Here is a 22,516-nt window from a genome sequence, read left to right as displayed (position 1 = left end):
CCGTGATGGAAGGCATGGGAACATTGCAGGCGGGCATGCCATCGCCTATCATGCTCCCTGCGGACTGGCCGGTCCTCATTGTGGATTTGAAGGATTGTTTCTTCACAATTCCTTTGCATCCCAATGACAGACAGAAATTTGCCTTCTCAGTGCCAGCAATTAACAACGCTGAGCCCTCACAGAGATATCAATGGAGGACCCTTCCTCAGGGCATGCGCAATTCTCCGGCCATATGCCAGTGGTATGTGACCCATGCCTTGTCTGGAGTTCGTGAGCAGTTTCCTGGTGCACGTCTGTATCATTATATGGACGACATTTTGGTGACTGCGCCCACCCAGGATGAGCTGCTGAGAATTCAGCCTCAGTTGCTCGATGCTTTGAATGCACATGGACTGCAGGTGGCTCCAGAAAAGGTCCAGCAACAACCGCCTTGGAGGTATTTGGGGGTCAAAATTCTGGAACAGACAATCTGTCACCAGGAGGTGCAATTTGTGCATTCTGTGAAGACACTGAATGATGCCCAAAAATTGGTAGGTGTCATCACTTGGTTACGTCCATACCTGGGACTAACCGATGCACAACTGTCTCCTCTGTATGATCTACTGAAGGGAGACTCTGATCTAAAGTCGCCTCGCTCGTTGACCCCTGAGGCACGTCAGGTGCTGGATGTGGTTCAGCAGGCCATTTCGGCTTGCCAAGTTTATCGCATTGATCCCTCCATTGATGTCACGGTGTTCATCACCGCTCCAGATTCGCATCCCACAGGCACCATTGGCCAATGGAGTGACAAATGGTCCGATTCCTTGCACATTTTGGAATGGGTTTTCCTGCCCCATCAGCCACAAAAAACGGCGACCCCATTGTCTGAGCTTTTTGCTCACTTGATAATCAAATGCCGGCAACGGTGTTTGCAATTGATGGGTGCGGATCCCGCAAAGATCATACTTCCGATACAGTGGGAGGATTTTGACTGGAGCTTTGCAAACAGTGTGTCCCTGCAGAGTGCTCTGGAAAACTTTTCAGGGCAGATCACTTATCATCTGCCCAGCCATAGGCTATTGCATATGGCGAAATCCACACAAATCTCTTTGCGGCCCAAAAATAGTCAGGAACCCGTGCAAGGACCCACCGTCTTTCCGTCTTTACTGACGGTTCAGGGAGGACAGGAAAGGCCATTGTCACCTGGAGGGACGGATCTGAGTGGCAGGTTCTGGAAGGTCATGAGGATGGGTCAGCCCAATTGGTTGAATTGAAGGCTGCTGTCATGGCATTTGAGAAATTTTCCCAGGAACCTTTCAATTTGGTCACGGATTCTGCCTATGTGGCCGACATTGCACAGCGGTTGGGTCACTCGGTCTTGAAGGAGGTCAGTAACCCTGCCTTGTTTCATTTGCTGAAGACCTTGTGGTGTGCCATTCAGGCTCGGGTTCATCCTTTCTACGTTCTGCATGTAAGGAGTCACACCAATTTGCCAGGCTTTATAGTGGAAGGTAACGCGAGGGCTGACAAGTTGGCTAACCCAGCATGGGCAGCACTTCAGCCTGATACACTTGCGCAGGCCAAGGCATCTCATGGGTTTTTCCACCAGAACGCACATACTCTGCAGAAGCAGTTTCAGCTGACGCCAACTGAGGCTCGTGACATTGTTGAGACATGTGATGACTGCCATGCGCTGGCTCCACCTTTACCAGCAGGGGTAAACCCCAGAGGCCTTAGGGCCTTGGAGCTTTGGCAGACCGATGTCACCCTGATTGCCGAGTTTGGCCGGCTCAAGTATGTGCATGTCACGGTGGACACGTTTTCTTCTGCAATGTGGGCTTCTGCTCACACTGGAGAAAAGGCCCGTGATGTCCTTGCCCACTGGAGGCAGGCCTTTGCCGTTCTGGGCATACCTTCTGCTGTGAAGACCGACAATGGTCCTGCTTACGCATCGCAAAAGGTGCGGCGGTTCCTGCAGTTGTGGGGTGTGTCACACAAGTTTGGTATCCCTCATTCTCTGACTGGCCAAGCTATTGTAGAACGTGCTCATGGTACTCTGAAGCGGGTTCTTCAAAAACAAAAACAGGGAATGCAGGGTGAAACCCCGCACAGTCTGTTGGCAAAAGCATTGTACACCATCAATCATCTTACAGTGCCACTGAACTTAAATAACCCTGTTGTTTTGAATCACCATCTCTCGTTGCAGGCTGCGGACGAAGCACATCAGCCTCGAGCGAAGGTTCGGGTGCGGAATTTAGTCACCAAACAGTGGGAAGGTCCCTATGACCTTATCACTTCAGGGCGTGGGTATGCTTGTGTATCCACAGATACAGGGGTGCGCTGGGTACCTTCAAAGTGTGTTCGCCCTGACCTGCAACCGCAGAGACAGAATCCGGCTGACGGGCAAAATGGAAGCCGTGACCAACCTGAAAGGCATCAAGTGGGTGAATCATTGAGTGATGATTCGGATGCAGATGAGGCGAGTGATCACTCTGATGATTCCTCCATGGATGGATGCTGAATCTTGTTCATGTTTTGTTGTTTTTTTTTTTCACATTGTTCATTTTTCTTTATTTTTAAAACTGAGAAGGGTGAGATGTCGCCCTGATTTTTTAAGATTTTCTAAGCCTTCTGATGTTTGCATTCTTGTATTAAACTTTCTCACACACTTTCTGTAAACAACTTATTGTTTTGCATTCTTTTATGGAGGAGGAGAAACTTGATGGACTGTTGATTTGTCCAGTGTCCCTGGAGAGGTGGCACTTTCACCCTCCAATCCTCTGTCACCTTTGGAAATCTATAAATGTAGGAGTCAGAAAATAAACGCTCTTTTTCCTGCCTGAGAGCAGCAGTGTGTCTGCGTCGTGTTGTCTTGTGTCCTGTAGCGACACCGCGCCTGTGAACTTTTAGCACAGGAACAAGGCATGCAGGGGCTGCTTTCCCAGCAAGGATGGTTGGAAGAGGTCATCTGACCAAAGAATGCAGAGAAAAAAGGACTGAAACTGGGAACTTGGGGTGGGTTTTATGGAGATGGGTAAATTGTAATACACATTTAGGAACTCTATATAAGCAACACACTGGTTCAATTACATGTCCACATAAGGTTAGGAGTTATCCCTCACTAAACCTCAGGCCTGAATAAGTGATCCCCTCTTAAATAGCAAATTAGTGTTAAGGATCCTTATTCTGATATTTTGGAGATTTCATGATGGCAGGGGCTCACAGAACCAATGTTGTGGTGCACCAGTTTAGTTGTTGTCTTGCACTGGGTGATTGGGAATTTGCACAGAATAGTTTTGTATTGCACTGTATAGCTTATGTTACATCATGTGGTTTGTTACCCCTTTTCCCCTATCACATGGTCTTTCCCTCACATGTCCCGGTACCCCCTGGTGGTCCCTCCCCTGGGTTACCCCTCCCCTCACCACTCCTCACTTGTGTCCCATTGGCTGTGGACCTCTCTGTCTGTCCCCATCCCGGGGGGTATAAAAGCTCCCTGCTGCCAGGGAACGCCCTCTTTTCTCCCATGGGTTTGTCCACCTGATGTGTGTCTTGGAATAAAGGACAATATTTCCCACGTGGAGGAGAGCGCTTCACAATCTTTTACCTTTGTCTACGATGTATCGTGTTGGAAAGGGTCTATAACTAGCCGGAGTGGACCCCAACAGCCCAGGAAACACGTTTCTTCAAACCAAGGAGTCAGCTGTGACACTGTGCAAACTCATGGAACAAAGGGTCCCTTCTGACATGGCAGAACCCCATGGAACCAAAATCCATTTTGGCACACTGGGGTCACATGGAACCAATGGCTCATTGTGATACTGCGGATCCAAGGAGACCATTGTGACCCTGAGAAACCTCTTGGAACCAAGGGGCCATTCTGACACAGCAAGGCCTCGTGGAACCAAGGGTCCATTGTGGCATTACGGAACCTCACAGAACCAAGGTGACCATGTTCTACTACGGAAACTTATGGAACAAAGGGACCACAGTGACACTGCGGATCCATGGAGACCATTGTGACTGAGGAACCCCATGGAACCAAGAGTCCATTGTTACACTGTGGGGCCCTGTGGAACCAAGGGGACCACAGTGACTTTGTGGGGCCTCATGGAACAATGGAGACTATTCTGACACTTTGGGACCCACTGGAACCAAGGGGCCATTATAGCATGGCAGGGCTTCATGGAATCAAGGGGACTACAGTGAACACTGTGGGTCTCCATGGGATGAAGGATCCAATGAAACCAAGGATACCATTGTGACACTCTGGGGCATCATGGTGAATCATTAAAACTGAAAATCATGGACAAAGACTCTCTAATTAGTCCAAGTTAGAAAGTGTTGTGTTTATTACGCTGGAGGGCGGCATGGGGCAGTTGTTCCCGAAACGCGTGACTGTGCTGTACAAGGATTTTTGCCTTCTATTTATTTCCCAAAATAATACATATGCACAACCCCAGCACCTCCCATCCCTGCTCTGTATTGAAATCAGGTTATTAGTCCTTCACGCATGCACAATTCTTATATTGGGTCAGTGGTCTTGAATTGGGTCAGTGGTCTTAAGGGATGAAGTCAGGAACGTCTTCATCAGGTCTCTGTGACCCTCTGTCATGATCCAAGGCTCCCTGCTTCATGATGGACTGACATAGAGTTCAGGTGCTGGGCACTGTTCCACTGGTTTCAATATTGTTGGGGTCGGCTGTTACTTGTCTCTGCCTTAACACGGGAAAAGGTGGTTTTGGGCAGGCCGTACTTTGAAGAAGGAGTCTGGACTCTTGCTTTTTGTTCTTCAGTTGAGTTTATTGTTCTTTATTTACAAAGTTTTTCTGTCTGTTCAGCTGAGGTCTGATCAGCAAAACAGCTAAGGGCACTCTCTTTTGCCCACGGGGCGGTTGTCCTTTTATAGTAAAAACTACGTATAAGATATTTACCTTCTATTTCCAATACTTTTCACCCTTGTTGGCAAGTGTACTTTCACCATGAACCAATCCACACATGCCAACATCATCCTGAACATGGATGCCAAGGAGAAGAAAGAAGAAGGACAGGGCAAGCCCAAATGTTTCTATCTTGGGACTTCTGACCCCCATGTAAAGGATTCCAAACCCCCCTGTACAACATATAACACCCCCCTGTACAGTGCTCTAAAATTTTTCCCTTCACTTTGTGATTGCTACTACTATGCTACTTAAACTTTTGTGGCTTGTAATTCTTTATATAGGGTTGGCAATTGCTCTATGAATTAAGATTGAATTTCTAGGTGTCTTTGGCTTCTTGCCAGGGTCTCTGAGCCCCTGCCAGGGCTTTGAGACATCCAGGGCATCCAGGGAGATGTCCTGGGTTCCGACAAATATGCTCTGTAACAGTTCACATGCTCCACTTCCTTCTACAATGAACTCATAACAATTAGCTTTAGGTTAAGCATCTAATAATCATTAACCTATTGTTGGTGTATCTAACTTCAATATGAACTGGTTCTAATCCTCAACTAAAATCTTAACCCTTGAAAACCATGATTCAGAAGAAGTTAGGCTTCTTGCTTTTATGAGCTACAGCTGGTCTAATATTTCTTCCTTGTTTGAGCTCCTGTTTCGTTTGGCTCATCACCAGTGCAGTCCAAGGCATGCAAGTAGTGACCATGCCCATGGACCACAAGATGACTACATCTAAAACAGCACAAAGGATTATGGTGTCAAAGAAACAAAATAATATAGAAGACCCCTTCAAAGAAGCGAGATTGATTTGTGAAAAAAATGAGCAAATAATGAAGGCTAGAAAACAAGGAATATTGCTCAAGCCAAATGATTTATAAAGAGGGAGGATTGTGAAAAATGCACATTATATGATTGGCTCTTCACAAACAGTAAAAGGAATACTGTATGTGTTGTGTTGGAAAGTTATGTTGTATTAATTTGTAGCACTGTATTAATCCTTTTTACATCGTGTGGTAAATAGTTTTAGGCTATAACATAATATTAAAATAGAAACTATGCGATGTAAGATACTTTTTCTAACTAGCTCGAGGAATGGATACGATAATCAAGAAATTATTCGCACAGAGATAACAGCAACCAGACACCAAAATCCAAAGAGAAGAATTATTGCCTCCTTATCAGAAAAAAACAGACTTTGAGGAGCCAAAACATTGATTTACAAGATGAGGGGGTGTCCTGGTTTAGGGCAAGTTTGGGAGATAACCCCCAAAGGGGCTTCTCTACAAAAGCAGATTCAATTGCCCCTCCCCCCTCCAACCGGTTCAGGAGAAAAATATCTCCTTGGAGAAAAAGTGGAAAGAAACCTGTTTATTAAACAATAGAAACCAAACAATATTAACAATAAAACTTCTCACTGCTCCAAAGAAAGCAAACTCAGAACAGTCCCCTCCCCAGGTTGCAGCTCGGCTCACTCAGTCTCTCATCAGTCTCTCTGGTGCTGGAAACGCCGTGGCCCAGGCCCGGCCAGGGGGGCCACAGGTGGAGCTGCCGGTGTTCTTTTGGGTGTTCAGTCCAGAGCAGGCTTGAACAGGTCCAAGAAAAAAGGAAAAAATCACAATGCAGAGAACTTCTTTGCCTCAGCTAGCTAAAACTAACTAAAAGCAAGAAAAAGGGAAAAAAGGAGCTCTGTCCGGCTGTCTGTCCATCTGCAGACAACACAGTCCAGGAGCAGGAATGTGGAGGAGTGAGAGCAGTCTGAAAACAAACTGCGCGCTTCTTCCCTCCCCTCCTCACTGTCTGGAAGAGAGTCTTAAAGGTGTAAAACTTATTATTCAGTATAAACAGAACAAGACGATTGGGGATAAAAGCATCATATAGTCAACTCAGGACAGGGGGGAAGTTGACAATAACCAGAAAACACCCTTTGTTTGAAATAAATTTTTGAATCATGTATGACATAGATGAATATGCAACAGGCTATTGCTTTTAAGGGTTAATCCTTTGCTAGCGAGGTGTGATTTTGCGCGGCAGAAAGGAAAACACACCAAGACGTCTGTAATTCTATGCTTTTTATTGTCCTTTATTATCCTAAATCTGATTGTCCAAATTCTTATAGCTCTAATTATTATTATTTTTTTAATAACTATTTTATTACTATTAAAATTTTAGAACAAGTGATTGGCGTTTTTCAAGAGGAATCAGAGGAAAATTACGGCCAAACCAAAAGGATAAGCAGGCAGATGTGTTCCCAACATGGATCACAGGGTATGTGGGTCACCAGGGCTGTGCCCAACGTGGGTCCTGCAGTGGGGGATGGAGCTGGAGCAGCACACAAAGCTCTTCCTGCACTCGGGGCAATCGCAGGGCTTCCCTTACCAGTGGCTCCATTAGTGTTGGGTCAAGTGAGAGCTCTGTGAGAAGATCTTCCCACACTGGGGACATTCGTAGGGCCTCTCCCCAGCGTGGATGTGTTGGTGTGTGACGAGGTTGGAGTTGTGCCTGAATCCCTTCCCTCAGTTGGGGCAGCAGAAGGGCCTCTCCTCTGTGTGACTCTGACAGTGCTGGAGGAGATCTGAGTTGACCCGAAACCCCTTCCCACACTTGGAACACTCGTAGGGCCTCTCCCCAGAGTGGATCTTTTGGTGGATGACGAGGGTGGAATGCCGGCTGAAGCTCTTCCCGCACTCCTCACACACTTGTCGGGCCGTTCCCCAGTGTGGATCCTCTGGTGCTGGATCAGGGTGGAGCTGTGCCTGAAGCTCTTGCCACACTCCTCACACTCGTGGGCCCTCTCCCCAGTGTGGATGCGCCGGTGCCTGACAAGATGGGCGTTCTGCCTGAAGCCCTGCCCGCAGTCGGGGCAGCGGAAAAGCCTCTCCTCTGTGTATGTGCACTGGTGCAGGAGGAGATCAGAGCCGGTCTGAAACTTCTTCCTGCACTGATAACACTCGTAGGGCCGTTACCAAGTGTGGATCACCGGGTGCCTGAGCAGGTTGGAGTTCTGCCTGAAGCTCATCCCACACTCCCCACACTCGTAGGGCCGTTCCCCAGTGTGGGTCCTCTGGTGGGTGATCAGGTTGGAGCACCTCCTGAAGTTCTTCCCACACTCCACGCACTTGTGAGGCTTCTCTGCATCATGAACCTGCTCATGGGCCACCAGCTCCGAGCTCTGGCTCGATCTCCAGCCACCTTCCCAGCCCAGGCTGGGTCTTTCCCCCTCAGATCCCCACGATCTGCGTTTGCAGCCCCTCCTCCTCGTGCGGCATCTCCGGGGCTTTTCCTGTACCCTGGAGCTGCTCAAAATGGCCTCTTCCATGAGGTTCTGCCGCAGGGATTTGTCCTCCCTGCTCTCCATCCTCAGCACCTGCTCGGGGGGAGGAAGGACAGGGAGAGGATGGTATTTGCCTCTGTGCCACAGGCAAAGGCAAGGACATCCCCCCAGTGTGGCCCTGGCAGGACAGCCAAGGCAGCAGGGCTGTCTGGCAGCTGGGGGCCGTGCTGGACTGGGAGATGGAGCAGGAGAGAGGGGGAAAGGGACACTGACTTCCTCCTCACCTGCCTGCATGTCCAGGGACATCTTCCTCTTCTTCACAGCCTAGCAAGGGTTGGGAATGGGAAATCCTGGTTTGGGGAAAACAAGGGATGAGCATGTTGACTTTGAAGGTCCCTCTGCCCAAGTACTGCTCTGCAAGTCACCAGCCATCCGGGCTTCAGAAAAATCTCCCAAACACCAAGATTCAGCCCTGAAAAAGCCTCTGAGGAATTCCCAGTCCCTGGACCCTCCCCTTTGGTGTTCGGGGGTTCCCCCATGTCCCAGCTGCTGAGAGTCACGCTTGGATTGGGGGCCTCCCTTCTCCTCGGTGACTGCCCTCCCCAGGCTGCTGAGAGTCCCAGCAATCCCAAAAGCTCCCTCCTCTTCGCTCTACCCATTAAGGGATGCTGGGTCTTTCTGTGCTCCCGGGGTCCATTCTCCCCACATTCTCTGCTTTGGGCTGCAGGGGCTCCAAGGAGTCCCCCCTGCCCCTCTCCAGGCTGTTGAGGGTCCTGCCAATGGCGGCGCTCCCCCCTCTCGGGGCTCCCCACTTTGGGCTCCTGGGGGACACAGGGCTCTGCTCCTCCAGGCTGCCTCTGCTGGCAGCCGCCACTGGCACTCCCCAATGTCCTCCCAAGGGGCCTTTTCCGCTCAGCCTTAGAGTTCTTCATTCTCCAAACATCCCCCCTAAAAAACCCAACTGGGAGGAACTGGGAGTGACTGGCTGCATGCTGGGGGTGATTAAAAACAACTGGGCTTATACTGGGATCAACTGGGATCATGCTGGAGGTGACTGGGATCATACTGGCAGTGAGTGCTACTGCACTGAGGCTGACTGGAAGTGCTTGGGAGCAAATGGGATCATACTGGAAGGAACTGGGAGTGACTAGGAACATACTGGAGGTAACTGAGGTACACTGGGACATACTGGTAGTCACTGGAACAAAATTGAGTGTGAAAGATAGCAACTGGAACCATGTGGAGCACAACTGTTTCATACTGGCAGGGACTAGGAGCACACTGGGCTCATCTTTGGATCATACTGGGAGGGACTGGACTCTTGTGGCAATCCTCCCATGTGTGAGGACACGAGGCTTGACTCCATTTTCCTCAGAAGGCTGATTTATTATGTTATATATTATATTAAAATACTACATTAAAACTATACTAAAAGAACACAGAGAGAGGAAGGATCAGAAGGCTACAGAGAACAAGAATAGAATAGAATGCATAACAAAAACTTGTGACTGCTCACAGCCTTGGCACAGGTGGCTGTGATTGGTCACTAATTGAAAACAATCACCATGGACCAATGGAAGATGCACCTGTGGCATTCCACAGCAGCAGATAGTTATTGTTTACATTTCTTTCCTGAGGCTCTCAGCTCCTGAGGACAGGAAAATGCCTAGCAGAGGATTTTTCATAAAATATCATAGCTACACTGGACTAATACTGGGAGTATCTGAGAGCGACTGGGAACACATCCTGCACATCATCCCCCTACTGGGCCAGAATGGGAGCAACTGGGAGCATGCTGGGAGCAAATGGCATCATACTGGGACTGACTGGATTGATCCAGGAATCAACTGGAACCATGCTGGAGGCAGCTGGGACCATACTGGGAGAGACTGGAAGCAACTGGGATTATACTGGGACCACACTGGGAGGGCTGGCATGTGACTGGGATCAAACTGGAGCTTACTGGGATCATATTGGGGTCGAAAGGGAATGACTGAGATCACACTTTGGACTACTGGGAGCAACTGAGAGAAACTGGAATCATGCTGCAAGCAAACTGGAGGAACTGGGAAGGACTGGATGCATGCTGGAGGCAACTGGGATATTCTGGGCATGACTGGGGGATTACACTGGGATAACTAACACCTTACTGGGGTCACTGGCAGTGACTGGAAATGACTACAGACATGCTGGGGGCAACTGGAATATACGGGAAGTGTCTGTGACCATACTGGGGTGACTGGAACCACAGTGGGAAAACCTGGGACCATGCTGGGGAGAACTGGGACCACACTGGGGGCAAGTGGAGTGAGTGGGACCATGCTGGGAGGGACTGGGATCATCTGGGGAGTGGCTGGGACTAGGGCAGGGATATCTGGGGCCATACTGGGAGTGTCTATAACCATAGCGGAATGATGGAACCACACTGGAAACAGCTGGGAACTACTGGGGTTTTTGGAGAGAATTATGGGGTTTGGGGGGAGTTGGGGAATTTTGAGTGGTTTTGAGGATTTTGGGGGGTTTTGTGGATTTCCGGAGGGTTTTATTGGCACTTTGTGGGGTTGTTTTTCTGCAGGTGTTTGGGAGTTTAGTGATTTTTTTTTTTTTAATTTAGAGAGGAGTTACTTGGATTTGGTGGGATTCTTTGGAATTTTTGGTGGGTTTTATTGTAATTTCTGGGGGATTTTGGTTGTGTGGGGCAATTTTATTGCAATTGTGGGGGCATTTAGTGGGATTCTTTGAGGGTTTGGGATTTTTGGGGATTTTTGGGGGGTTTTTGGGTGTTGCCAGAATTTCTTTGGGTCTTGGGGGGGGGGGGTGTTTGTGGGGCTTTTTATGGTTTAGGGGACATTTTTGGGGGGATTTGTGGGGTTTAATTGGGATTTTGGGGGTTTTTTTTAGGATTTCAAAAGATTTTGTGGGCTTTTATTGGGATTCTAGGGTGTTCTAATGGGATTTTGTGGGGTTTAGTTGGGATTTCCTTGGTTTTATTGGGACTTCTGGGGTGTTTAAGGAGATTTTGGTGCCTCTCACCCCTTCCCTATACCTGAAGAAAACCCCAAAGCCCCCCCAGAATTCCACTTAAAACCCCCCAAAATCCCCCAAAAATCTCACTGAAACCCTCCAAAACCCCAGAGAATCTCACAAAACCCCAATGAAATCCACCCAAATTAAAAAATACACCCAAAAATTTAAATAAATCCCCCCAAAAACCCTCACAATCCCAATAAAATCTCCCAAAATCCAAAACCCCCCAAATCCACAAAACCCCCCAAAACCCAATAATTCTGTTCAAAAACACAATAATTCCCCATAAATTCCCAACAAAATCCCCCAAAGCCCAAAAAAGCCCTCCCAAAATCCTCACAAACCCTCTCAAAACCCCCACAAAATCCCCACAAATCCTCCCAGACTCACTGGGTCCGTCCTGGATCAGGGGGCACCGGCCGATGGAAAAGGAGCCACTTCAGGGGGCCCTCGGAGCTTTTTGGGGAAGGGGCACCATGGGAGCCCCCCGCAAAAACGGGAGGGGGGGAAAACCCTGCTGTGCCCCCTCACCCTGAAACCCCCAGACCCCAGTTCAGGGGGGGCCTGGAACCCCACAGGACCTCTCCAGGTACCCCAAACTCCCCATGTTATGAGTAAAAAGTTATCTATTTTTTTAAGGTTGCAGAGTTAAAACAAGTTGAACCAGTTGCTGATAAATTGAAAGTTAGCTTCACGTTGCAGTCACCTATTGTTGAGAGTTCTTCTTCAATTACCTGTTAATGGTTGGTGATCAGCCTGGCTGATTGCCAGGAAGTGATACCGGACCCTGCAGGTATCAGGGGAAGTGTGTGACATCAGAGCTGGTATGCAGATAAGAATGCATTTCACCAGATTTTGCAATTTTCCAGGAAAAAACACCTAAAAACAACGAGCCAACATAGAATTAAAAGACCTAAGTGATGTCTAAAGGTGAGGAACTTAGTCCAGTATCTGCTAAGATCCTTTTTACTTCTCACCCTAACCTAAAAAGATGTTAACTAGAGAGAGGACCTGAAATGTTAGACCAAAAAAGCGGAATCTCCTAATCTCTCGTGAGGACGGAAGCCCCAGCTCTGCCTGCATACCAGCGGACACAGCTGCATCCTCCTCCTCCTCCTCCTCCATGGCACTCCTGGGAGCAACGGCGGCGTGGGCGCCACCCGTCGGTTTCTTCCCACTTGAGCTGATTCTTTTTAATAAAGGCATTAAAAAGGAGAAAGATCTCCTGCCCTATTTATTCCACCCAGAGCCCTCCAAGGTTAGCCCAGGACTCCCAAAGCCTCCCCAGGACACTCAGACCCCCCAGTTCCCCACAAAATTGACCCCAGACCCACCTGAGACCTCCCCCGCCAAATCCCATCAGACTGCCCCAAATGTCCCTCACACCCCTCAATCCCCCCCAAACCCAATGAAATCCCTTCATACTCCCCCAAATTCCTCCCACACCCACCACAGAACCTCCCAGATCGTCTTAGAACCCCCCAGTTCCTCTCACAATCCCCTCAGACCCTCCCAATTCGCCTCAGATCCTCCTAAACCCACCTGAGAACTCTCCAGAGCCTCTTAAGCTGCCCCCAAAGATCCCTAAAGTCCCCTCAGACCCACCAAAGCACCCTCAGACGCCCTCATTCCCCCCAAACCCACTGCACACCCCCCTATTTCCCATCAAGCCCCCCAAAAATCCCCAATTTCTCCTCAGACCCGCCCCAAACTGTCCCAGTTTCCCCCGGCCCCACCTCAGTTCCCTCCTAAGACGCACTGCCCTCAGAATCACCCACCTCCGCTGCGTGCACGGGCTCCTCCAGCCAATAGTGGTGCGCCCCGCTGAACCAACCAATCACCGTACTGCTCTCCTCAGCAATGCCTGCCTTCCCTGCTCCGCTCCAGTGAATCAGAGGCGAGCCGGAAGTGGGGCCCCCTCCCCGCCGGCCCCTGCCCCCCCCCCCCCCCCCCCCCCCCGGTGTCGGGCGGGTCCTGCGGGAGGTGCTGGAGAGAGCGGGGGCGGCGCTGGGAGCAATCGGAGGGCTCCGGGAGCTTCTGAGGCAGCCGGGACAGGTGCGGGAGGGGGGGCCTGAGAGGGGATCGTGGGGGGGGGGGGTCGTGGGAGGTTCCTGGGGGGGGGGGGTCTGGGGGAGCTTTGGGGAGGGTTCCAGGGGTTTTGGGGAGGGGTCTTGTCTGGGGGAACGTGAGGTGTAAGGGAGGGTGTGGGGACGGGTCCTGGGGCACTGTTGGGGGATCTGGGGGGTGTGGAGGGGTCCTAAGAGGGGTCTCGAGGGGGGGTCATGGGAGCGTCTGGGGGGACTTTGGGGTTCCAGGGTGGTCCTGGGCCAACCTTGGGGGGCTTTTCAGGGGGATTTGGGGTTCCTGGAGGGGTTTGTGGGGGAGATTTAAGGGTCTCCGGGGGTCCCAGGTTGCCTCCCCCTCCCATTTTTGGGGGTCTCCCATGGTGCCCCCTCCCCAAAAAGCTCCAAGGGGCCCCTGAAGTGGTGCCTGTTCCACCGGCCGGTGCCCCCTGATCCAGGACAGCCCCAGTGAGTCTGGGGGGTTCTGAGGGAATTTTGGGTGGCATTTTGGGATTTGGGGCATTTTAGGGCAAGTTTAGGAGGGTTTTGGGGAGTTTCTTGGGGCTTTTTTAGGGCTTTGGCAGATTTTGATGGAAGTTTAGGGGGTATTATTGGGGTTTTGGAGAGAATTATGGGGTTTTGGGGGGTTATGGGATTTTGGGGGTTTTGTGGATTTGGGGGGTTTTGGATTTTGGGGAATGTTATAAATGAAAAATGCATATTAGCCAATTTTAATAAAAATATGAAAAATAAAATTTATTTAGCAACCATAAAAACAGTCTCGACAGCCACCACCAAAATGGACAGCGTATCACCCCTGGTCGGTGATACGGGTGAACGTGAGGAAAGGACCCACTGGTGCCTCACCTCCCCGTTCACATCAACTGCTTCAAGGCAGCAGTTCTTATACAGTTTATTTGGCCCGCGGCAGAAAGTCTTTGTTTCCTTCTGAGTTCTTCATATTCAAGTTGGTTTCTTTCTCTGGCTTGGGCTGCACAAAGCCTCGTCCGGGAATAGAATGATCCACTTCCCTGGTTCCCGGAATCTGGCATTCAAATTCAAGGTGTTGATGGTCCTGGTCTCCTCAGATAGGCATCTTGTCTGGGCCATCAGCACCTGGCGTCTTTGGGCGTAGGTGCTGTTGAACGCTTATCCTGGGTGCAGCTGGAGTCCCCTTTCGGATGCAAATGCCGTGATGTCCATCCTCCGAGGTTTCGTGGTCTTGTGGTTGCCTAGATTTCCCAACCTGAAGGAAAAAGGGATTCTTCCCCCCCCCTCCACAGTTTATTTTATACACATATATTTTTATACAACATTTATTTCCACGAATTACTAACTATATTCCTAACAGGGAATTTTATTGGAGTTTGGTTTTTGAAGGGATTTATTGAAATTTTGGGGAGTTTTTTTGAGTTTTGGCAGGTTTCACTGGGATTTTGTGGGATTCTCTGGGGTTTTGGAGGATCTTATTGTAATTTCTTGAGGAATTTGGGATTTTTAGTGGAATTTGTGGGGCATTTGGGGGTCTGGGGGCCTTTGGGGTTGTCCCAGGGTTTGCAGAAGGGCTAAGAGGCATCAAAATCTCCTTAAAAGCCCCAAAAGTCCCAATAAAACTCATGAAATCCAAATTAAATCTCACAAAATCCCATTAGGCTGATTTCAGGCCCGACCATGTTGATTTAGGGTGGATTTCAGGGCCCCTTTGGCTGATTTTAGGCCAAGCCTGGTGGATTTTAGCTGCATTTGAGGCCCTTTTGGGTGATTTTAGGCCAAACCAGGCCCTTTCAGGACTTTCTGTCCCCTTGGCCCCGCCCCTTTCCCCTCACGGTTCCCGCCCTTTCCTCCCCCTTTCCCCTCAAGGTTCGGGCTTCGGGAACAGGGGAGGAGGAGGAGGGAGGAAGAGGCAGAGCAGCAGCAGGAAGCAGTAGGAGAAGAGGAGAGAAGCAATCGCGTGGCCCTGGCACTTCCTGAAGTTGATGCAGCCCTGGGAGCATCGCCCCCCATCCCGCAGGTGCCCGGGGAGGGGGAGCTTGGCCTAAATATGCCGGGGGGTGCCTGGGTTTGGGGTTTTTTGGGGGGCATGCTTGGAGCTGGCAGGTCTCCAAAGCCGAGCCACAGATGGCCCTTGGGGGGACATCAGGGGTCCCAGGGAGGTGTTTTTGGGGGGTCCTGGGGCCAGCAGTGGCTGCTCCCAGTATGAGCCCAGTTGATCCCCTCGTGTGCTTCCAGTTTCCTCGGCACTCCCAGTATGAGCCCAGTTCCTCCCAGTCATTCCATATGATGATGCAGTTTGCATCCAGCAAGGTCCCAGTTGACCCTAGTTCCTGCCACTTTCATCCAGTGTGTTCCCAGTTCTGCCAGTTGCCCCTAGCATAGTCCTAGTCACTCCCAGTATGATCCCAGTCTCTCCGAGCAGGGCCCCAGTCACTCCCCCTTGCCCCCAGTGTGTTCCCAGTTCCCCCAGCTCATTCCCAGTCACTCCCAGTCTGGTCCCAGTCACCAACCCATAAGGTCTCAGATACTCCCAGTATATCCCAGTTGCCCTGAACATTCTCATAGTTATTGCCAGGCACTCCCAGTTACCTCAGCGTGGTTCACTTGCCCCCAGTTTTATCCCAGTTGCTCCCAGTTGCTCTAATTATGTCCCCAGCTGGTCCCAGCATGGGCCTGGTAGCTCCCAGTAACCCCCAGTCAGGGTCCAGTCACACCCACTCTGATCCCAGTATGATTGTAGCTATTCCCTGTATGATCCCAGTCAGTCCCAGTCTGATGCCAGTGCCCCCAGTGTGATCCCAGTTGCTCCCTGTCAATGCCAGCATGACCCCAGTAGCCTCCAGTATGACCCCAGCTGCTCCCTGTCTCTCCCAGTTTATCCCAGTCACCCCCAGCATGATCTCAGTCACTCCCACTTCTTCCCAGTTGCTTTCAGCACAATTCCAGTTGCTCACAGCCAGTCCCAGTCAATCCCAGCATGATTCCAGTCACCCTCAGTGTGATCCCAGTCTAACCCAGCATGGACTTAGCTGCTTCCTGTGTGATTCCAGTGTGATCCCAGTTGCCCCCAGCATAGTTCCAGTTGTTTCCAGTTCCTCCCATTATGATCCTTGTTAACCCTCAAATAGTCCCAGTCCCTCCCAGCAGGATCCCAGTCATGCCCAGTTGCCCCAGTCATGGTCTGAATTGTCCCTAGCATGATCCCAGCTATTCCCAGTGTGGTTCCAGTCCCCCTAGTATGGTTACAGACACTCCCAGTATATCCCAATTGCCCCAGTAAGGTTCTAGTTACCTCAGAATGATCCCAGTCTTTCCCAGTAACTCCCTGTTGCTCCCAGTATGATCCCAGTTGCCCCAGTTGTAGTCTCAGTCCTCTCAGCATGGTTCCAGTACCTTCCAGCTGATCCCAGTTGCTCCCAATGTGTCCACATTTTCCTCCCAACATGGGCCCAGTAGCTCCAGTAAACCCCCAGTCAGGTTCCATTCACACCCACTCTAATCCCAGTATGATTGTAGCCACTCCAGTATGATCCCAGTCACTTGCAGTCTAATCCCAGCTGCCCTGAGGCACTCCCAGTCTCATGCCAGTGCCCCCAATGTGATCCCAGTTTCTCCCTGTCAATGCCAGCATGACTCCAGTAGCCGCCAGTATGATCCCAGTGACTCCCTGTCTCTCCCAGTTTATCCCAGTTGCTTCCAACTTCTTCCCAGTCATTCCACTTCTTCCCAGTTGCTTTCAGCACAATTCCAGTTGCTCACAGCTGTTGTAGTGTGCTTTTATACTTCGTAATACTTTGTAATAGTTTTGGTTTTGTATCCCCCTATTTTCCCCAAATGGTGTACCCCTTTTTGTACCCCCTCCCTCTACCTGTGTAATCATTTTCCTGGGTTGAGATCATCCCCAAATCCCCGCCTTGGCTCTCTGTCAGTCACTCAGCATCCCATCCCCTCTATCTAGAACTTTTGGTCCAAGTCGTTGAGTGATTAGTCTGAGGCCAGGGGGCAGCCCCTCAAATAATATTTTATATGCTATCCCAAATGTCCATCCCTAAGGTTGCATCCCTGGAGGGCCTTTATTGGTCAGCAAATGTATCTACCTTTGGTTTCCTCCCCCCCTTTAAATGTAACCTTGAGATTCCTTTTGTTTTACTCTGGGCAAAGGGGCACCACTGAGGAGTGGGGCTCCTGAGGAGCTCCAAATAAACCTTGGACTGGCCCCCTGCTGAGAGTCGCCTTTTGTCCTCTACCAATGTCTCCAGTGTCTCTTCTGATGCAAAGGCGACTAGCCCAGATGCCATCAGTACCCTCAGGGCTCCAGAGAGTGTCCCCCCCGCTGTCGGCTGCTTCTGGGCTGCCCCCCCCGTTGTCTGTTGACCCGGGGCTGGCTGGGGTTCACTAGAAGGCACCCAGAGAGACGGAGACAGAGACCTTCAAACTCTATGTGCTTATCCCTTGTTTTCCCCAAACCAGGATTTCCCATTCCCAGCCCAAGGGAGGCTGCAAGGAAAAGGAAGATGCCCCAGGACATGCAGGCAGGTGAGGAGGAAGTCAGTGCCCCTTTCCCCCTCTTTCCTGCTCCATCTCCGAGGCCAGCACGGCCCCCGGCTGCAGGACAGCCCTGCTGCCTTGGCCGTCCTGCCGGGAACACACTGGGGCATGTCCTTGCCCTTGCCTGTGGCACTGAGGCAAATCCCATCGTCTCCTTGTCCTTCCTCCCCCAGAGCAGGAGCTGAGGATGGAGAGCAGGGAGGACAAATCTCCACGGCAGAACCTCTTGGAAGAGGCCGTTTTGAGTGGCTCCACGGCGCAGGAACCCAACGAGGAGGAAAAGCCCAGGAGATGCCACATGAGGAGGGGCTGCAAACGCAGATTGAGGGGATCTGAGGGGGAAAGACCCAGCCTGGGCTGGGAAGGCAGCCAGAGATGGAGCCAGAGCTCGGAGCTGGTGGTCCATGGGCAGCTCCATGATGGGGAGAAGCCCCACAAGTGCTTGGACTGTGGGAAGAGCTTCCAGATAAGCTCCGAGCTGATCCAACACTAGAGGACCCACACTGGGGAACGGCCCTACGAGTGTTATCAGTGCAGGAAGAGGTTTCAGACCAGCTCTGATCTCCTCGTGCACCAGTGCATGCACACAGAGGTGAGGCCCTTCTTCTGCCATGACTGTGGGCAGGGCTTCAGGCAGAACTCCCATCTTGTCAGGCACCGGCTCATCCACACTGGGGAGAGACCCCACGAGTGTGGGGAATGTGGGAAGAGCTTCAGCTGGAGCTCCACCCTGATCCAGCACCAGAGGACCCACACTGGGGAACAGCCCTATGGGTGTGTGGAATGTGGGAAGAGCTTCAGACATGGCGCCAACCTGATTGTCCTCCAAAAGAATCATGCTAGGGAGAGGCCCTATGAGTGTCTCCAGTGTGGGAAGAGCTTCTCACAGAGCTCTCACTTGACCAAACACTAATGGAGCCACCGGTAAGGGAAGCCCTGCGAATGCCCCGAGTGCGGGAAGAGCTTTGTGCACTGCTCCAGCTCCATCCCCCACTGCAGGACCCACCTTGGGCAGAGCCTTGGTGACCCACATTCCCTGTAATCCATGTTGGGAACACACCTGGCTGCTTCTCGTTTTGGTTTGGCCTTAATTTTTTTCTGATTCATCTTCATCCCTTAAAAACAGCCATAACTGGGTTAAATGAATTAAATTGATTAAAGATGTCTAAAGTCCCACCATTTCTGAGGTGTTTGAGGGGGAATTTCAGATTTGGGGACACATTCTGTGTGGAGTGCCCCTGTTGCTAGGAGGCAGGAATTTGATCTTACCCTTCTTGTGTTGCTAAGAACTCCTCCCTTGACCCAAACCCTAACTCCACCCCTGGGATACCCTATAAAAAGCCCCTGGCCCTGCCTTTGCCCTGTCTTTTGGGGGTAAGAAATGGATTCTGGAGCTTTCTGAAACCAAGACCCGTCTCATTTGTTCCTGGCACCGGCAGCTGCAGCCTCCCTGGACATCAGGAACTCTGGAGAATGGGGGCAGCCAGTGAGGACGTGTCCTGGATTGCAAGTTAAGTGTGTGTTCTGTTTGCCATCTGTCAGAGGTGGGGCAGTTATCTTCTGTTCATTGGGCAGTTTATCTCTTCCACAACCAATCCTCCCTCCAGGAGATGTCTTCTGTCAATAATTATTAATTGTTAATTATCTTCTGTTAATGGGCCATTGAGTGTCACTGCATGGCTGATAAAATGACATCATGCCACTGGGAGATGCTCCGCCCGGGGGAAGGAGCCAAGCATTTCTTCCTGGATAGAATCTGAGGTTTGGAACATTGCAGCAGCCTTTTCCCACTGGATTCCCAGAGGATCAGCCCTTTTCCCACTGAATTCCCAGAGGATCTGCCTTTTCCCACTGGATTCCCAGAGGAGCAGCCTTTTCCCACTGGATTCCCAGAGGAAGACCAGGGCCATCTATACCACCACTGGACCTTCAGAGGAAAACTCCACCCTTCTCCAGGATCCCTGCTCAAACAGAACCACACCTGTCACTGCAGGAGGGCTGCAGCCACCATTTAATGGGACTGCTGCCAACACCCTGACCCACAGGATGTCAGGTTGTATTGTGCCTCTGTCAGTGTTTTGAGTTTTGTTTTTTTTTTGTCCTATTGCATTTGTATTTTTAATTTTTCCTAAAAAAGAACTCCTATTCCCATAACTTTGCCTGAGAGCCCCTTAATTCAGAATTATAACAATTCAGAAGGAGGGGGTTTACATTTTCCATTTCAGGGGAGGCGTCTGCCTTCCTTAGCAGACACCTGGCTTTTCAAACCAAGACAGGACAGAACGACCAGCACCCCATAAGTCACCCCCTGATGGCCACACCTTGTGGGACCCCCATCTTAAACAGGAAGATGCAAGGACATCATGACACGAGGTCAGGTTTGAAACATAAACTTTAAGGAATTTAGAAATTTTAGAGGAGCTAAGATTTTAGTTAGAGATAAGCTTTATTTGAGTTAATCAAGATGAATAGGTAGGCCTTGATGAAGTTAAGAGTTATTAGCTAACTAATAATGGATTGCTTGTCAACACAATGTTTGGTTAGCTGGGTTTATAATGAAGAATATAGAAACTGATAAATAGCTTTTAGGGACAGTTGTGGGCCTCCTCTGTTCTGAAACCAATTGAAGACAGAGAATGGGAGTTCTACCAAGGGTTCATTTGTCATACTTGCATTGAAAAGGTAGAAAGGTCAGAATGAGGAAGACTTCATTTACGTCCTCATTTTGGGACCCGTCCCCATGAAAGGGACCCCGACCCATTTCAAAGAACAAACAACGCATGATTATTAGCTTTTGAACTAATTAGCATATGAAGCGGGGAATGAGATGTAACAAAATTATGAAAATGTATTTGTATTTTGGGTATTCAATAGTTGTATGGATAAAAGGACTCTGTAATCACCTGTAAATCATGGTGTGTATTTGGGAGCTATCCCACACGCCACCCGGCATCGCAATAAACATACACTTTCTAACTTTAAACTGTTAGAGAGTTTTTGTCTGTCTGTCATGGTTTGACCAGGAAGTGAGTTTCTGGGAAAGTTGTGGTCAAACCAATCAGTGGCCAGATTTGAAAATTGGCGCCTGGTGTGGCCACTGGGGACCTGGATACACCTCTGAGAACACACAGGGGTTAAAAGCAGAGGATTCCCAGAGGGGCTTTCTCTTTTGAGTCCAGTTGGTAAGTCGATCTGACCTCCTCCCCTGCCCAGCTGCGTCTGGGTGGGGGAGGCCATGTGGCCTGTGGGAAGGGAGGGCGGAGCCCTGCAAGGTGCAGGGGTGGAGGAGATCTGGGATGTTTTGGGCAGCACCCCCCCCCTGCCCTGGGAGAGAGTGATAGAGAGTCTGTGCTGGCTTGAAATTTGATATCTCATGCTGGCACCATGGACAGGAGAAGAAGTGGGGGGGTCAAGGTGCCCAGCTGCAGGCAGACCACAGCTGAGGTTTTAACCCCTTTGGTGCTGAGACAGTGGAAGCTGTAAAAACACTGATCCTCCCCAGCTGAGAATTGAGAGGGGACGGAGGATGGGCAAGAAGAAGGCTTGAGTAGGTGAAGAAATGTCAGCAGATGAGAAGTGCCCTGGATGGAGGAGATGATGGAGTAGCCTTTTGGGCTGGACTTTTCTCTTACATGGCCACGGGATGGAACCGAATTCTTCCTGTAATGTAGAGACTGCACCTTGGGGGAGGCAGTTGGCCAGAAGCCAGGAGTCACAAAGCCGTTATGAGAAGAAATAGAGGGAACAGAGACTGATGGGGAGGGTGTGGTGGAGCCCTCTGCCTTCAGCAAAGGATCTCTGTTCCTGAGACCCCCAGGCCCCAGGGGAGTAAATATGGGGGGGACAGGTGTCCTATATGGTGAGAGGCGGCCACTTCTTGGAACTGGACAAGGCATTCTTAAAAGGACCTAAGAAGCAGTTTGGATCCATGGACAGTGGTGAGAGCACTGGACATGGAAGAAAGATGGTCACCACAGCAGATTCTCTCTGGGCGGCCGCCACGTGTGACATGGAAGCACAGGAGGTTCCAACTGTGTTTCCTGGGTAGGCCCATGGTGCAAGAGGGAGACTCCTCTCACCTGGTGAACTGGGGGGAGGTTGTGTGAAGGATGGTATTGGACTGAGAATTGAGTGTTAGAGGGGATTGAGTGTTAGAGGGGTGGGGGGAGGAGGAGTGTTTTGGAGGTGTTCCATTGTGGATTGTTGTGTGTGTTTTTTTTCTTTTTTTTCCTTTTGTCTCTATGTTGTAGATTAATAAAGTGTTGTTTTTTCCCCCTCCATTTCCAAGTTGGAGCCTGCTTTGTTCTGTTTCCGGGTCACATCTCACAGTAACCATTCTGGAAATATACTTTTCATAGGGGCACTGGCATTGTGCCAGGGTCAAACCGTGACACCGTCACAGTTGGAAATCGGTACTAGATCAATATCCATATTTTTTAAGCAGATCTTTTTGGTGACCATGGCAGGACATACTGCACTCTCTGGCTGTGGGGCCAGTGAGGGTCTGGAACCCCTCTGGGCGCCCACCCAGGAATTTCTGGGAAGGGGGATCCTGTGATCCTGCTGTCTACCTGGGGAAAGACCAGAACCTGCTGGAACCATGGACAAAAGGAATGTTTATATTTAGGGAAAGGTACCTTATTATATAAGCAGTTAATAGGACACGGGAGACGTCCCATCTCAGTGGTCTGGTAATC

The 22,516-nt window shown here is 50.3% G+C and overlaps 2 long non-coding RNA genes across 5 annotated transcripts; one reads left to right on the top strand and one right to left on the bottom strand.

Annotated features, from left to right (window-relative positions):
• Positions 1-6,970: 6,970 nt before the first annotated feature.
• LOC135289023 (uncharacterized) lies at positions 6,971-13,017 on the bottom strand. Of its 4 annotated transcripts, none has more exons than XR_010351818.1 (5): positions 12,993-13,017; positions 12,300-12,403; positions 11,949-12,093; positions 8,472-8,537; positions 6,971-8,280 (listed from the first exon to the last, which is right to left on the bottom strand). It is a non-coding gene; the product is annotated as an uncharacterized LOC135289023 (long non-coding RNA). The 4 variants fall into 4 exon arrangements; XR_010351817.1 differs by lacking the exon at positions 12,993-13,017 and adding an exon at positions 12,951-12,991; XR_010351819.1 differs by lacking the exon at positions 12,993-13,017 and adding an exon at positions 12,757-12,775.
• A 137-nt stretch (positions 13,018-13,154) lies between these two features.
• LOC135289087 (uncharacterized) lies at positions 13,155-20,802 on the top strand. The gene is made up of 4 exons (XR_010351888.1): positions 13,155-13,269; positions 15,138-15,288; positions 17,742-17,807; positions 17,993-20,802. It is a non-coding gene; the product is annotated as an uncharacterized LOC135289087 (long non-coding RNA).
• Positions 20,803-22,516: the final 1,714 nt, after the last annotated feature.

Source organism: Passer domesticus, chromosome W (genome assembly GCF_036417665.1).
Source record: "Passer domesticus isolate bPasDom1 chromosome W, bPasDom1.hap1, whole genome shotgun sequence".
Lineage (NCBI taxonomy): Eukaryota > Metazoa > Chordata > Aves > Passeriformes > Passeridae > Passer > Passer domesticus.
The sequence above is the reverse complement of the archived record's forward strand: the minus strand, read 5'-3'. Positions and strand labels throughout refer to the sequence as shown.